Below are 14,575 nucleotides of genomic sequence, written 5' to 3'. Positions count from 1 at the left end.
GTGCACCTACCAGGAAGTTTAAAACTGCATTTGTGACTTCCATTCTATTTTTATTAGACAGTTCTAAATATCTTTGTGTTATTGACTTTGATCTTGCTCTGTAAGAAGCTCATCTTTTGAGATTGACAGGTTTCTTATGGACCAGGATATGTCTGTCTTGAATATATTTGATATGTACCTGAAGAGATTGCTTGTTTTGTGGTTATTTGACATCATGTCTTGTAAATGTCAATCAGGTCAAGTTGGCTAATAGTATTGTTCACATCTTTCATATTCTTACTGAAATCTGTTTAAAAATCCTCTTTTTCTATCAGTCTTTGAGAAAGAGGTCTTGTGTATTTGTATGTGTCTCCCTTTATGTCTATTTATTTTTGTTTCTGGTATTTTGAAATTTTGTTATTAGACGCTGTGAATAAAAAATGCTGCCTGCCATATCAGTAAACAAAGGATGTTGCCACCCTCAACCACTGTAGCCACTCTGGAAGGTGAGCCACGAGGAAACTCAGGATGGAGGCAAATGGGCTGCCAGTTGCCCAGCCCTCAGCTGATGCAGTTCCTTTCCCACAAAGGTGCACCCTGAGGAGACTCAGAACGAGAAAGCACAGGATACTGGCCCTAGAATTTGAGGTGCATATTCAAAGGAATGATTTCAGTGAGCCCAGACTTTTGTATCTTTTGGTATAGAGAAAAGAGCTAAATTCATTAATTTATCAGGTTTTCCTGATATCAAGTTTTCCTTAATGAACAATAATATCTTGATACTCTGACTACCTGATCTTTGTTGCAAAGACTCCTGTATATCCTGGCTTCTCTTCAGAGCAGTCTCTCACAGCTCGCTGTGAAGCTGTCTTTTCAACTTTTCTGAAGTCCTCAGAAAGTGAAATAAATAAAACATTATTCTCAGCTTTAAGCTGTTTATGTGTTTTAGTTGACAGGACATACATGCTAAGGGCTGCTGTGTCTTACTGATAAATTGCTACCTTATCATTATGAAATATCTGACTTTAGTTATACTCTTTGCTTTGGAGTATAAGTACAGTGACAGCTTCCTTATGCTTATAGTTTGCATTTATATCTTTTCTCATTCATTTATTTTCAATCTATTTATTACTGCATTTCAGTTCTCTGCCATTCTCTGCTCAGTTCTCAGCACTCAGCCGGGTGTCCTACATTTCAATTCCTGAACTAACTGTCTGGAGCTGGCACAGGTCCCACAGCTTAAAGGTAAAGTCCCCAGCAAGACAGCCTTATTACAAGTGGAGTATTGGATCTCTATCCTACTTGGCTACAAATTTGGGATGTCCCCTGACCCCCATCCCCATTTTAGTTTTAATGATTTCATAGAACAAGTGAAAGAAATCACCAAAAGCTCTGTACTTAGACTACTGTTTTATTACAAGGATACAACTCAGGAACAGCCAACAGGAGGAGATAGATCAGTTCAGTTCAGTTGCTCATTTGTGTTCGACTCTTTGTGACACCATGGACTGCAGCACGCCAGGCCTCCCTGTCCATCACCAACTCTCGGAGTTTTCTCTAACTCACGTCCATTCAGTCAGTGATTGAACCATCTCTTCCTGTGTCACCCCCTTCTCCTCCTGCCTTCTATCTTTGCCAGCATCAGGATCTTTTCCAGTGAGTCAGTTCTTCGCATCAGGTGCCAAAGTATTGGAGCTTTAGCTTCAGCATCAGTCCTTCCAATGAATAGTCAGGACTGATTTCCTTTAGGATTGACTGGTTAGATCTCCTTACAGTCCAAGGGACTGTCAAGAGTCTTCAACACCACAGATAAAAAGTATCAATTCTTTGGCGCTCAGCTTTCCTTATAGTCCAACTCTCACATCCATACACGACTACTGGAAAAACCATAACTTTGACTAGATGGACCTTGGTTGGCAAAGTAATATCTCTGCTTTTTAATATGAATATGCTGTCTAGGTTGGTCATAGCTTTTCTTCCAAGGAGCAAGCATTTTTTAATTTCATGGCTGCAGTCACCACCTGCAGTGATTTTGGAGCCCCCCGCCCACCCCCAAATAAAGTCTCTCACTGTTTCCATTGTTTCCCCATCTATTTGCCATGAAGTGATGGGACTGGATGCCATGATCTTCATTTTTTGAATGTTGAGTTTTAAGCCAGCTTTTTCACTCTCCTCTTTCACTCTCATCAAGAGGCTCTTTAGTTCTTTTTCACTTTCTGCCATAAGGGTCATATCATCTGTACATCTGGGGTTATTGATATTTCTCCTGGCAATCTTGATTCCAGCTTGTGCTTCATCCAGCCTGGCATTTCGCTTGATGTACTCTGCATAGAAGTTAAATAAGCAGGGTGACAATATACACCCTTCACATACTCCTTTCCCGATTTGGAACCAGTCTGTTGTTCCATGTCCAGTTCTAACTGTTGCTTCTTGATCTGCATACAGATTTCTCAGGAGGCAGGTCAGATGGTCTGGTATTCCCATCTCTTTCAGAATTTTCCACAGTTTGTTGTGATCCACACAGTTAAAGGCTTTGGCACGGTCAATAAAGCAGAAGTAGATGTTTTTCTGGAACTCTCTTGCTTTTGCCATGATCCAACAGATGTTGGCAATTTGATCTCTGATTCCTCTGCCTTTTCTAAATCCAGCTTGAACCTCTGGAAGTTCAGGGTTCACGTACTGTTGAAGCCTGGCTTGGAGAACTTTGAGTATTCTTTGCTAGCATGTGAGATGAGTGAAATTGTGCAGTAGTTTGAGCATTCTTTGGCATTGCCTTCCTTTGGGATTGGAATGAAAACTGACTTTTTCCAGTCCTGTGGCCACTGCTGAGTTTTCCAAATTTGCTGGCATATTTAGTGCAGCACTTTCACAGCATCATCTTTTAGGATTTGAAATAGCTCCACTGGAATTTCATCACCTCCACTAGCTTTGTTCATAGTGATGCTTCCTAAGGCCCACTTGACTTCATATTCCAGGATGTGACTCTAGTGAGTGATCACACCACTGTGGTTATCTGGGTTATGAATATCTTTTTTGTACAGTTCTTCTGTGTATTCTTGCCACCTCTTCTTAATATCTTCTGCTTCTGTTAGGTCCATACCATTTCTGTCCTTTATCAAGCCCATCTTTGCATGAAATATTCCCTTGGTATCTCTAATTTTCTTGAAGAGACCTCTAGTCTTTCCCATTCTATTGTTTTCCTCTATTTCTTCGCATTGATCACTGAGGAAGGCTTTCTTATCTCTCCTTGCTATTCTTTGGAATTGTGCATTCGATGGGTATATCTTTCCTTTTCTCCCTTGCCTTTCATTTCTCTTCTTTTCACAGCTATTTGTAAGGTCTCCTCACACAACCATTTTGCCTTTTTACAAGTCTTTCTCTTGGGGATGGTTTTAATCACCTCCTCCTGTACAATGTCATGAACCTCCATGCATAGCTCTTCAGGCACTCTGTCTATCAGATCTAATCCCTTGAATCTATTTGTCATGTCCGTGGTATAATCATAAAGGATTTGATTTAGGTCATACCTGAATGGTCTAGTGGTTTTCCCCACCTTCTTCAATTTAAGTCTGAATTTGGCAATAAGGAGTTCATGATCTGAGCCACAGTCAGCTCCTGGTCTTGTTTTTTGCTGACTATATAGAGCTTCTTCTTCTTTGGCTGCAAAGAATATAATCAATCTGATTTTGGTATTGACCATCTGGTGATGTCCATGTGTAGAGTCTTCTCTTGTGTTGTTGGAAGAGGGTATTTTTTATGACCAGTGCGTTCTCTTGGCAAAACTCTATTAGCCTTTGACCTGCTTCTTTTTGTACTCCAAGGCCAAATTTGTCTGTTACTCCAAGTATCTCTTGACTTCCTACGTTTGCATTCCTGTCCCTTATAATGAAAAGGACATCTTTTTGAGGTGTTAGTTCTAGAAGGTCCTGTAGACCTTCATAGAACTATTCAACTTCAGCTTCTTCAGCATTAGTGGTTGGGGCATAGACTTGGATTACTGTGATGATATTGAATGGTTTGCCTTGGAAACAAACAGAGAACATTCTGTGGTTTTTGAGATTACATCGAAGTACTGCCTTTCGGACTCTTTTTTTTTTTTTTTCACTATGATGGCTACTCCATTTCTTCTAAGGGCTTCTTGCCCACAGTAGTAGATATAATGGTCATCTGAGTTAAATTCACCCATTCCAGTCCATTTTAGTTCACTGATTCCTAAGATGTTGATGTTCACTCTTGCTGTCTCCTGTTTGACCACTTCCAATTTGCATTGATTCATGGACCTAACATTCCAGGTTCCTATGCAATATTGTTCTTTACAGCATCAGACATTACTTCCATCACCAGTCACATCCACAACTGGGTGTTGTTTTTGCTTTGGCTCCGTCTCTTCATTCTTTCTGCAGTTATTTCTCCACTGATCTCCAGTAGCATATTGGGCACCTACCAACCTGGGGGGTTCATCTTTCAGTATCATATCTTTTTGCCTTTACATGTTGTTCATGGGGTTCTCAAGGTAAGAAAACTGAAGTGTTTTGCCATTCCCTTCTCCGGTGGGCCATGTTTTGTCAGAACTTTCCACCATGATCTGTCCATCTTGGGTGGCCCTACATAGCATGGCTCATAGTTTTATTGAGTTAGACAAGGCTGTGATCCATGTGATCAGTTTGGTTAGTTTTCTGAGATTGGTTTTCATTCTGTCTGCCTTCTGATGGATAAGGATAAGAGGCTTATGGAAGCTTTCTGATGGGAGAGACTGACTGAGGGGAAAACTGGGTCTTGTTCTGATGGGTGGAGCCATGCTCAGTAAATCTTTAATCCAATTTTCTGTTCATTGGTGGGGCTGTGTTCCCTTCCTGTTGTTTAACCTGAGGCCAAACTATAGTGGAAGTAATGAAGACAATGGGACCTCCTTCAAAAGCTCCCATGATGCACTGCAGCACTCAGTGCCCCCGACCCTGCAGCAGGCCACCACTGACCCATGCCTCTGCCAGAGCCTCCTGGACACTCACGGGCAGTTTGGATCAGTCTCTTGTGGGGTCACTGCTCCTTTCTCTTGGGTCCTGGTGTGCCCAAGGGTCTGTTTGTGCCTTCCAAGAGTCTGTTTCCCCAGTCCAGTGTAAGTTCTGGCAGCTCTCTGGTGGGGTTAATGGCGACCTCCTACTAGAGGGCTTATGCCATACCTGGGTCTGCTGCACCCAGAGTCCCTGCCCCTGTGGCAGGCCACCACTGACCTGTACCTTTGCAAGAGACAGTCAAGTACAGCTCTGTCTCTGTGTCTGTGGGGGTCTCTGGGTCCTGCTGCTCACAAGGTTTGTTTGAGCGCTCTGAGCATCTCTGGCTGGTAAGGGGTTTGATTCTAAATGAGATTTCACCTCTCCTACCATCTTGCTGGGGCTTGTCCTTTGCCCTAGGATGTGGGGTACCTTTTTTTGGTGGGATCCAACATTCTCTACTCGACGGTTGTTCAGCAGCAAGTTGTAGTTTTGGAGTTCTCACAGGAGAACATGAGTGCACATCCTTCTACTCTGCCATTTGCCAGGTTAAGCAGCAGAAACCATTGCCCTTTAGTCTGATAAATTCTCAGCACTCAGATCCAGGGAAGGGCAGTAATTAGTCTGTTCCATATGCTTGAAGGAAAAACAAGTAGTGATCTTTAATCTTAAGCCCATGCAATCTGGTCCATGGTAAAATGGCCAGAGGGCATGAAAAAGGGTGGTGACTTATTCCAAGGATCAAGAGAAGCCATAAAGATGTTAAGTATCTTGACCTTTAAATTAATTGGTTAGAAATAATGTGGTTTAAGGAAGGATATAAAAACTGCTGAAAGTCCCACCTTGAGAGGACTCTTTACCTTCACCAGGCAGCAATGTGGCAGTGGTTTGCAGTTCCCCTCTCCAGAGGATCTTCCTATTCCAGGGATTAAAATTGGGTCTCCTGCATTAACAGGCATATTCTTTACTACAGAGGTTTGCAGAACTCAGGGGAAGGTGAATGACAATAAGACAAAGGTGAGATCATTCGACCCAGAAGCAACTACATTCCAGGCTTCTTCATGGGACATACGTTCAGGAAATGGTGGCGCTGGCATGTTCTGAGATAACTGACCTTCCACGTGGGATCCCTTTCCTTCTGGCTGAAGAATACTTCCTCGACATCTTTTTGTGCAAGTTGCTGATGATCAACTCTTGCTTTCCCTTGTCTTCCTTTCACCTTCATTCCTAAATGATATTTTTGCTGCATGTAGATTCTAAGGTTGTGTCATTTTTTTCCTTCTGGCTTCCACAGCTGCTGTCAAGAAGTCAGGTCAGGTGTCATTCCCAGAGTCACTCCTTAGAAGGTGGCCTGTCTTTCTCTAGCCAATGACAAGAATTCCTTTTTGTCTGCAGTTTTCTACATTCTCATGAGTCTGTGTGGAGATTCATTTATTTATCCTGCTTGTAATCTATGGGGCTGCTTGATCTTGGATAGGATATATTTTATCAGTCCTGAAGATGTCCAAACTATTATCAATTCAGTATTTGTGCTCACAAATACTGGGCGTCTCACAAGTATCTGGGTATCTGCTTTGCTGCTTGGCATATTTCTCACCCTCTTTTCCACATTTTTCACTCTTTCTATTGTGGAGGCTCAGCTGGGGTGCCGAACAGAGAAGTTACAACAGATTTTTACAGACCCCTCTGCTTCCTACTCAGGAGGGCAGGCGGCTGAATTGCACCAGCAAGGAAGGCTGATTCTCCCAAACGGATGTCCAAGCATTCCAAGCATTCGGGAGGAGAAATACTTTCTGGCAGGCAAAGACACAATAGGAAATGACCCACTTGTACATTCTTAGACTGCAGACTGCGTGCATTAGAAGCTTGTGAATTCCAGGACTTCCCTGGCAGTCCGGCAGTTAAGACTCCATGCTTCCAATGTTGGAGGCATGGGTTGGATCCCTGGTCAGGGAACTAAGATTCCAAATGCCACCATACATGGCCAAAAAAAAAAAACAAGGTTGCAAATTCAAACAAGTGAGACATAGCCTACACTTCCTCAGATACAATAGAAAAGAAAACATCACAGCTCATTTCATGAATAAGGGGAATTACTGCTTTGTGGAGTCCTCGTTTCAGTTACATAGAGATGTATTCACAGTCTGTGTACATGAGTGCTCTGGGTTGCCATGCAAAATATAGTCTTTTTATTCTGGGTCAGGGTAGAAATTATTTTTAAAGATTGAAAAATATTATGCCACCTGTCTCTCTATCCCTGGCAAGATCCCATTTAACACCCCTTTTATTTGATCCTGTTACATTTGTTTTAGCCATCACTAGGATGTTGGACAGGCTCTTTCCACATGAGCCATCTGAACACTGCAGCTGTAAGCAGAGCCACTCCACTCATAGCTGACCTGCTGGCCTGACCCCTCAGGGTCCATGGCCCTGTGCTATGCCACCAGTGATTAGCAGAGCAGTTAGGTTTTTGCAGGGCTGAGCCATGAAGAAGCTGCCGTGTCGTGTTCCTGGCTCTTCCTTGCCCCCATCCCAGCTCTGCCCTCTCCTCACCACTTATCAAGAGGTGTCCTCCATCCCATGCAGGCCTGGGCCAGCAGGCTGGGGGCCTGGAGTCACAGGAGGGCAGATAGGGAACTACGGACAAAAACTGCTCACCTTGTCTCAGGCACTAGGACAGCCACTTACACGAGCTGTGCCACAATGAGAGGTCCTGATGAGGAGCAAGGTGCTGTCACCAAACACTAACCAGGAGAATTCAGGAGGGGCCAAAACAGGGGAGACGGCCAACCTCCCAGAGTTCTTCGTCCTGGAGTCCACCTTGGCTGAGAGACACACGTGCCACCAGGAAGGGTCCTGGTCACACCAAGTATGGGCCAAGCAGGCTGCGGGCCAGAAACAGCTCAGGAACTAACTCCATTGGACAGCGAGCCATGTGGCAGAGCAGCACCCCTGGGTTCCCTGAGACTGCTGCCCTCCCTCCCTGGCGTCCCTTTCCAGTAAACTCTCCTGCTCTGTCAGCACGTGACTCTTTAGACGATTCATTTCTGAGTGTTTGACAAGAGCTTGTTCTTGGGCCCTAGAAGGGGCCCCTCTTCCAGCAACGTGGGTGACGCTGAGAGCTGAGAAGAAGGGGGCACAGAGCCCCCTAGCCTGGGCCGCAGGCACTCAGAAGTGCCCTGGGAGTAAGATGGGAAGGAAGGGGGCAGGTCACAACCGCTAAAAAAAACGACAGAACCCTTGAGGATACAACAAAAACTGGTCAGAACCTACTAGGCCCAAGATGGTGGAAGATTCAGCCTCCAGTGGACTTGAGCCTCATTTAAAGCTCCGTCGTCGTACATCAGCTAGTTGACACACCTACAGGCGCCAGACAGTTTCAAGGCTGACCATTAAGGCCAAAAAGTGGGTGGCGGCCCAGATATTGGAAATACTCACCCCTTCCCCAAAGTAGCAGGGATACTCCTCCCACTAACTAGCCTATGAAATTACCCAGCCCCTTAAGAACTAACCACCCCCACAACCGTGGGCCCACTCTCACTTTCTGAGATAGCCCACACTCCGTGTTCTCTGTGAGTAAATCTGCTTCCAGTCCACTTCAGCTCACTCTTAAATTCTTTCCTGTGTGAAGCCAAGGGCCCTCACTCAGGGCCCCGAGCCAGGGACCCACCTAAGACCTGGCATATAACCATCCTCTTGTGTCCCCTTGTCCTGTAACAAGAGGAGGCCAGACGCTGGGTAGGACTGTCCGCATCCCTGCACCTAGCGGGTTCAGGGCTCCCTGGGAGGGGCAGGCGAGGGGGCGGGGCCGGACCGGACCGAGCTGAGTTTGGCTGCAGGGAAACGCAGGCGTCACACGGGTTCCTGGGCGCTGAGACTGGGGAGTCTGGATCCCCGTACAGAGTGTGCCTGGACTGGACAGCGCTGTGCCTGGGCAGATGCGGGGTGGGGGGGGGGCGGTTAGTTCTGAGCAGAGCCCGAGAGATGCCCCCCCTTTCCCCTCCCCTCCCCTTCCGCTCCTGGGGCTCCCCTGCCCCTCCCCTCCCCACCTGCCTTCTCTCGGGAAATGGAAACTCAGAGCCCTGGGCTCCTCCTCCCGCCCCTCCCCCGCCCAGCCCCACGCAGCCTCCCTCCGCTCCTGCAGAGTTTGGGCCTCCTGCTGCTGCTGCTGCTGCTAAGTCGCTTCAGTTGTGTCCGACTCTGTGCGACCCCATAGACGGCAGCCCACCAGGCTCCGCCGTCCCTAGGATTCTCCAGGAAAGAACACTGGAGTGGGGTGCCATTTCGCTCTCCAATGCATGAAAGTGAAAAAATAAAGTGAAGTCGCTTAGTCGTGTCCGACTCCTAGCGACCCCATGGATTGCAGCCCACCAGGCCCCTCCATCCATGGAATTTTCCAGGCAAGAGTACTAGCCTCCTCCAACACGGGGTAGGAGCCGAAAGGACCGCCAGCCGCCCCCAGCAGGTCCAGCTGCCTCCGAACCCGGTCTTCAAGGGACTCTGCCCTCAAACTCCGAGCAGAGGAAATGCTGGTCTTTGCGGGGTCACAGACGCAGAAGGGTAGTGGCTTCAACCCTCTGAGCTGTTTTTGTTTCAAACCTGTTTATTTTTAACTGAAGGAAAATTGCTTCACAATATTGTGCTGGCCTCTACCATACATCAAAGTGAGTTAGCCATAGGTATACATGTGTCCCCTCCCTTTCTTACCTTCCTCCCACCTCCCAGCCATTCCCACCCCACTGAGTTGTTACAGAGCCCCAGTTTGAGTTTTCTGAGTCATATGGCAAATTCCCATTGGTTACCTATTTACACCTGGGACTGTCTATGCTTCCCTGTTAGTCTCTCCATTGGTCCCTGCCCGCCTTGCGTCCACAAGTCTGTTCCATGACTGTGTCTCCATTGTTGCCTTGTAAATAGGCACTTCAGTACTATCTTTCTAGATTCCATATATGTTAATATACGATATTTGTTTTTCTCTTTCTGGCTTACTTTACACAGTATAATAGGCTCCAGGTTCATCCTTCTCATTAGAACTGACTCCAATGTGTTCCTTTTCATGGCGAGTACTATTCCATTATATATGTGTACCAGTGTCTTTATCTGTTCATCTGATGATGAACATCTAGGTTGCTTCCATGGCCTAGCTATTGTAAATAGTGCTGTGGTGAACTTTGGGGTACATGCGCCTTTTACAATCTTGGTTTCCTCAGGGTCTATGACAAGTAGTGGAATTGCTGGGTCATATGATAATTCTACCTCCCAGTTTTTTGAGGAATCTCCATACTGTCTTCCACAGTGGCTATATCAATTAACATTCCCACCAACATTGCAAAATATACAAGCAGCTCATAAAACTGAATACCAGAAGAACAACCCAATAAAAAAGTGAGAAAAAGACCGAAACAGACATTTCTCTAAAGACATACAGGTGGCTAATACACATATGAAAAGATGCTCAGCGTTGCTCATTATTAGAGAAATACAAATCAAAACTATAATGATATCACCTCACACTGGTCAGAATGATCATCATCCAAAAATCCACAAACGATAAATGCTGGAGAGGGTATGGAGAAAAGGGAGCCCTCTTGTGCTGTTGGTGAGCTGGTTTTCACATGTGAAAACTGGAGGCAGCTCTCAGGCTACAGGACACCTTAATGCTCAGAGCCTGAAGCCAGTGCTGCCAGGACCCTGGGGGTTGGAGGCGTCTGCTCTTGTCTTTCAATAAAGCTGTTGGCCTAATTGAAAAAAGAAAAAAAAAAAAATCTGGAGGTAGCCACACCCATCTTTTCCCAGGGACAGTTCCAAAAACAAATTTAATCACTCCGTAACTGAGCAGTACTCTGGTAATGTGCCAGCCTCAATCCCCTTCTTTTCAGTTTACACCTGACAAAGACTCCCTCCTGGCCCAAACTCAAACCAGGCTCCTCTGAGCCGCTTCTCAACTGGGCCTTGACATTGACCCCAGTCCTGTCTTCAGTCTCTGTCACCTCATTTTAGCAAAGAATCCACAGCATCAGTTTAGTGAGACTCCTCCCACTCTTGACATCTGATCAAGTTCCACTTTCCACGTCTAAGTCCTCAGTCTGCCATTGGCAAGAACATCCCCACCCTTGATGTTTCCACTCAGGAAGCTTCCATCCTCTGACCCCTCACCCTATAGTTGGATATAAATCCCCATCCATCTCTACTATATTAGGAGTTGAGGTCTAGCTCTTGAATAGTCTATCTTGTCAGTTAAACAGCTGTCAGACTACTTTGTCTGTAACAGTCTGGTGCCATGACTTGAAAGAATCCACTGCATCATTGGACCCCATGCCCCTGGGGAGCCTTTGCCTCACTCCTGGCTGGCTGATGGGGGTGGGAGGGGGCCAACAGTGAGTCCATATAGATGGAGAGTTGGTGTTCTGGATGAGGGGCTATCAAAACTGGGTGGAGACAAAGTCTGATTCTCAGGATTCTCTTGAGGCTGGGATAGATCCCAAGGTTTTCTTTGAAAGGTATGGCATTATTTCCTAGGGACACCATAATAAAATACCACACCCGGGCTGGGTGGCTTAAATAACAGAAATTTATTTTCTTATCGTCCTGGAGCCTAGAAGTCCAAGATCAAGGCATTAGCAGGTTATTTTCTGCTGATGCTTCTCTCCTTGGCCAGCAGATGGCCATGCTGTTCATGTGGTCATACTTCTGTGCCCAACCACCTCTGGTGTCTCTATGTCCTTCCACACTGCCCCTTCTTAGGAGGACATTATTCTGATTCGATTAGGACCCATCCATATGACCTCATTTAACCTTGAATACTTCTTTAAGAACCCTCTGTCCACATAGTCACATTATGAGGTACTGGAGGTTAGGGTTTCCACATATGAATTGAGGGCACCATTGGTTGGACCATGGGAAATCCTCACTGGGGTCTCATTTGGTTTGATTCAGTTCTTTGTTATTTAGGTTGTTCTTTGTTTGTAGACAAGTTGCTGGAATTGTCTTCCCTGGTGCTGTACTTTGATACCTCCATTCTCCATGGAAATTCTCACTCTTTTGTCTTCCTCTGCAGACTCGCACTGGCTACATGGTTGGCCCCTACGGTGCCAAATCAGCCTACTGCACTCCTGTTAGCAAATCCTTCATTAGTAAAAACCTTAACTTTTACTAAGAATGGTTTGAAACCTCAGTGTTCTCATCGGGAAACACAAGGTCTCCCACGGAGCTCCTCCAAGTCTTCTCCCTTCCCATTACCTCCTTTCCCTTCCCTCAGGCTCCTTGAAACCTCTGATACATCCCTCTTCAAACCCTAACGCCCTTTATCCGTTTCTTTGCCTGTTGGATCTTTCCCTTCCCACTCCAGCCCTTAGTTCCTTACAGTCGCTCAAATTTTAGGCTGCCTGTCTCCAGTGGGGGCTCTCAAGAAACCAGGGGCCCTAAAAGCAACCCCCTGCAGCTGAGGAGGTGAAACAGACTGAGTGCTTTATCCCCTCGGAGGGGCTCTGGGGACATCTGGAAGCTGCCTGGGATCTCCCTCAGCAACCTGACCAAAATGTGGCCCATAGCCCCTTAAGACTACATGTCACGCAGAAGAAAATCTTGAAAGTCTCTTCCACAAGCATTGGTGGGAAGCTCTAACCCTCATGGGAAGCAGGTGATCTCACCTCAGATGGTCTCATCTGCCACAAACACAATTCATGTAAAAAATAGAAAGTGGTGACAAGAGCCAATGCTTTTTATAGCCAGTGAAGTCTGCATCCCTGTGTTTATGCCTGATTCATAGCTAGGACTTCAGAATAAAAGCACAGAGATTCTATTTATATCTTCCTGTATGCTTTGGTACATAGTATGCTACGTATAGAGACTTCCCTGGTGGCTCAGACAGTAAAGAACCTGCCTGCAGTGCAGGAGACCGCGGTTTGATCCCTGGGTATACATGTTATTTCCCTACTTCCAGATGATATTATTTATTAAATTACTTTATTAATTAATTTACAAAACTCCACAAAGAAGCTTGCTTTAGTACAATTGACTTAGACATAAATAAATATCAATATTCAGTAGTAGTAGTAGTGTGTTAGTTGCTCAATTGTGTCCGACTCTTTGCAACCCCATGGACTGTGGCCCGCCAGGCTCCTCTGTCCATGGGATTCTCCAGGCAAGAATACTGGAATGGATTGCCATTCCCTTCTCCAGAGGATCTTTCCGACCCAGGAATTGAACCCGGGTCTCCTGCATTGCAGGCAGATTCTTTACCGTCTGAGATACAGGGAAGATCCAGTCAATACTTACATAAATGAAATATTCCTAAATCTCATAAATATAGAAACTAACCCAAATGCCGTTTGAATTCATGTAATTTGAATAAATCTTTGGTAAATAAGACAAGTTTGATATTGTTGGTTTAGCTGAAAAAGAAAAAATAGCTGTGTCATCTGAGTTATCAGAATTAAGGTTCACATGAGCATACATTTTTATTCTATTTAGATTTACTAGTCAAATAAGCTAATGTTGAGGAAGGCATGGCAACACATTCCAGTAGTCTTGCCTGGAGAATCCCCACGGACAGAGGAGCCTGGCCGGCTAAAGTCCATGGGGTTGCAAAAAGCTGGACACAATTGAGCGACTAAGCACAGCACAGCACAAGCCAGTGTTGTACCTACTAGATGTTTAAGATTATAAAAATTATAAATTCAACAAATGTACAAAGTAAAGATGTACTAAAAATGAATTACTTGGGCTTCCCTGGTGGCTCAGTGGTAAAGACTCTGCTCGCCAATGCAGGAACATGGGTTCGATTCCTGGTCTGGGGAGATCCCACACACCATGGAGCAACTAAGCCTGTGAGCCGCACCTATTGAGCCCATTGGAGCAAAAACTACTGCAGTCCATATGCCTAGAGCCTCTGCTCCACACGAAAGAAGCCACCGGCCTGAGAAGCCTGCACACTGCAACTAGAGGAGCGCCCACTAGGGAAAAGCCCACGCAGCAACAAAGACCCAGCACGGCCAAAACTAAATAAAATTAGTTTTTAAAAATGAATTTCTTGATGTCCATTAGTTCATGTATATCAAATGAAGCAGTAAAACAAAAAATATATATTTTACATTTAACTTTTTTCTGTTTTGGAGACTTTGGAGGTACTTGTCTAACAGGTATATGCTGTAAAAAATGGTTAACAGAAAAATAAATTGAATTGATGGTGAGCTTAGTTTAATATCTTATGATATTTTCATGATTAATCCAATTATATTTGTCAATACCACATGTATTAAGTTGATGTAAATAAAATAAAATTTTATGAATTAACTTTTTCAACAATTATTATGTTTTATAGAATGTCTGCTTTAAAAAGTTTCCAAAATCTTTTTGGCACTTTGGAATTTTAGACTCATGCTGAATTAAGTAATAGATATTCATTACATACTCAGATTATTTTTAAGTAGAAACTGCTGAAATATTAAGGTCTAAGCATATGTTTGCTATACTTTGACTTCTTGCTTTTAAATACTACAGAAGTTATATATATATATTATTGTTAATAAATAATTTTTGCTTCATTGAATAATTAATTGCACTGTGAAGAAGCATAGACCTATAAAATTTGTGAGATAGTATGT

General features: G+C 44.7%; 1 long non-coding RNA gene across 1 annotated transcript in view; it reads left to right on the top strand.

Annotated features, from left to right (window-relative positions):
- Window positions 1-14,264, top strand: part of LOC147359793 (uncharacterized) — a 53,382-nt gene extending 39,118 nt beyond the window's left edge. Inside the window, exon 2 of the long non-coding RNA XR_015141220.1 lies at window positions 13,740-14,264. This is a non-coding gene — a long non-coding RNA (uncharacterized LOC147359793). The remainder of the gene's footprint in view (window positions 1-13,739) is intronic.
- The last annotated feature ends 311 nt before the right edge of the window (window positions 14,265-14,575 follow it).

This window comes from Bos grunniens, chromosome 14 (assembly GCF_055505025.1).
Source record: "Bos grunniens cultivar Pamir isolate PY7600 chromosome 14, Bosgru_T2T1.0, whole genome shotgun sequence".
NCBI classification, from domain to species: domain Eukaryota; kingdom Metazoa; phylum Chordata; class Mammalia; order Artiodactyla; family Bovidae; genus Bos; species Bos grunniens.
This window is presented reverse-complemented; position numbering and strand designations above follow the sequence as displayed.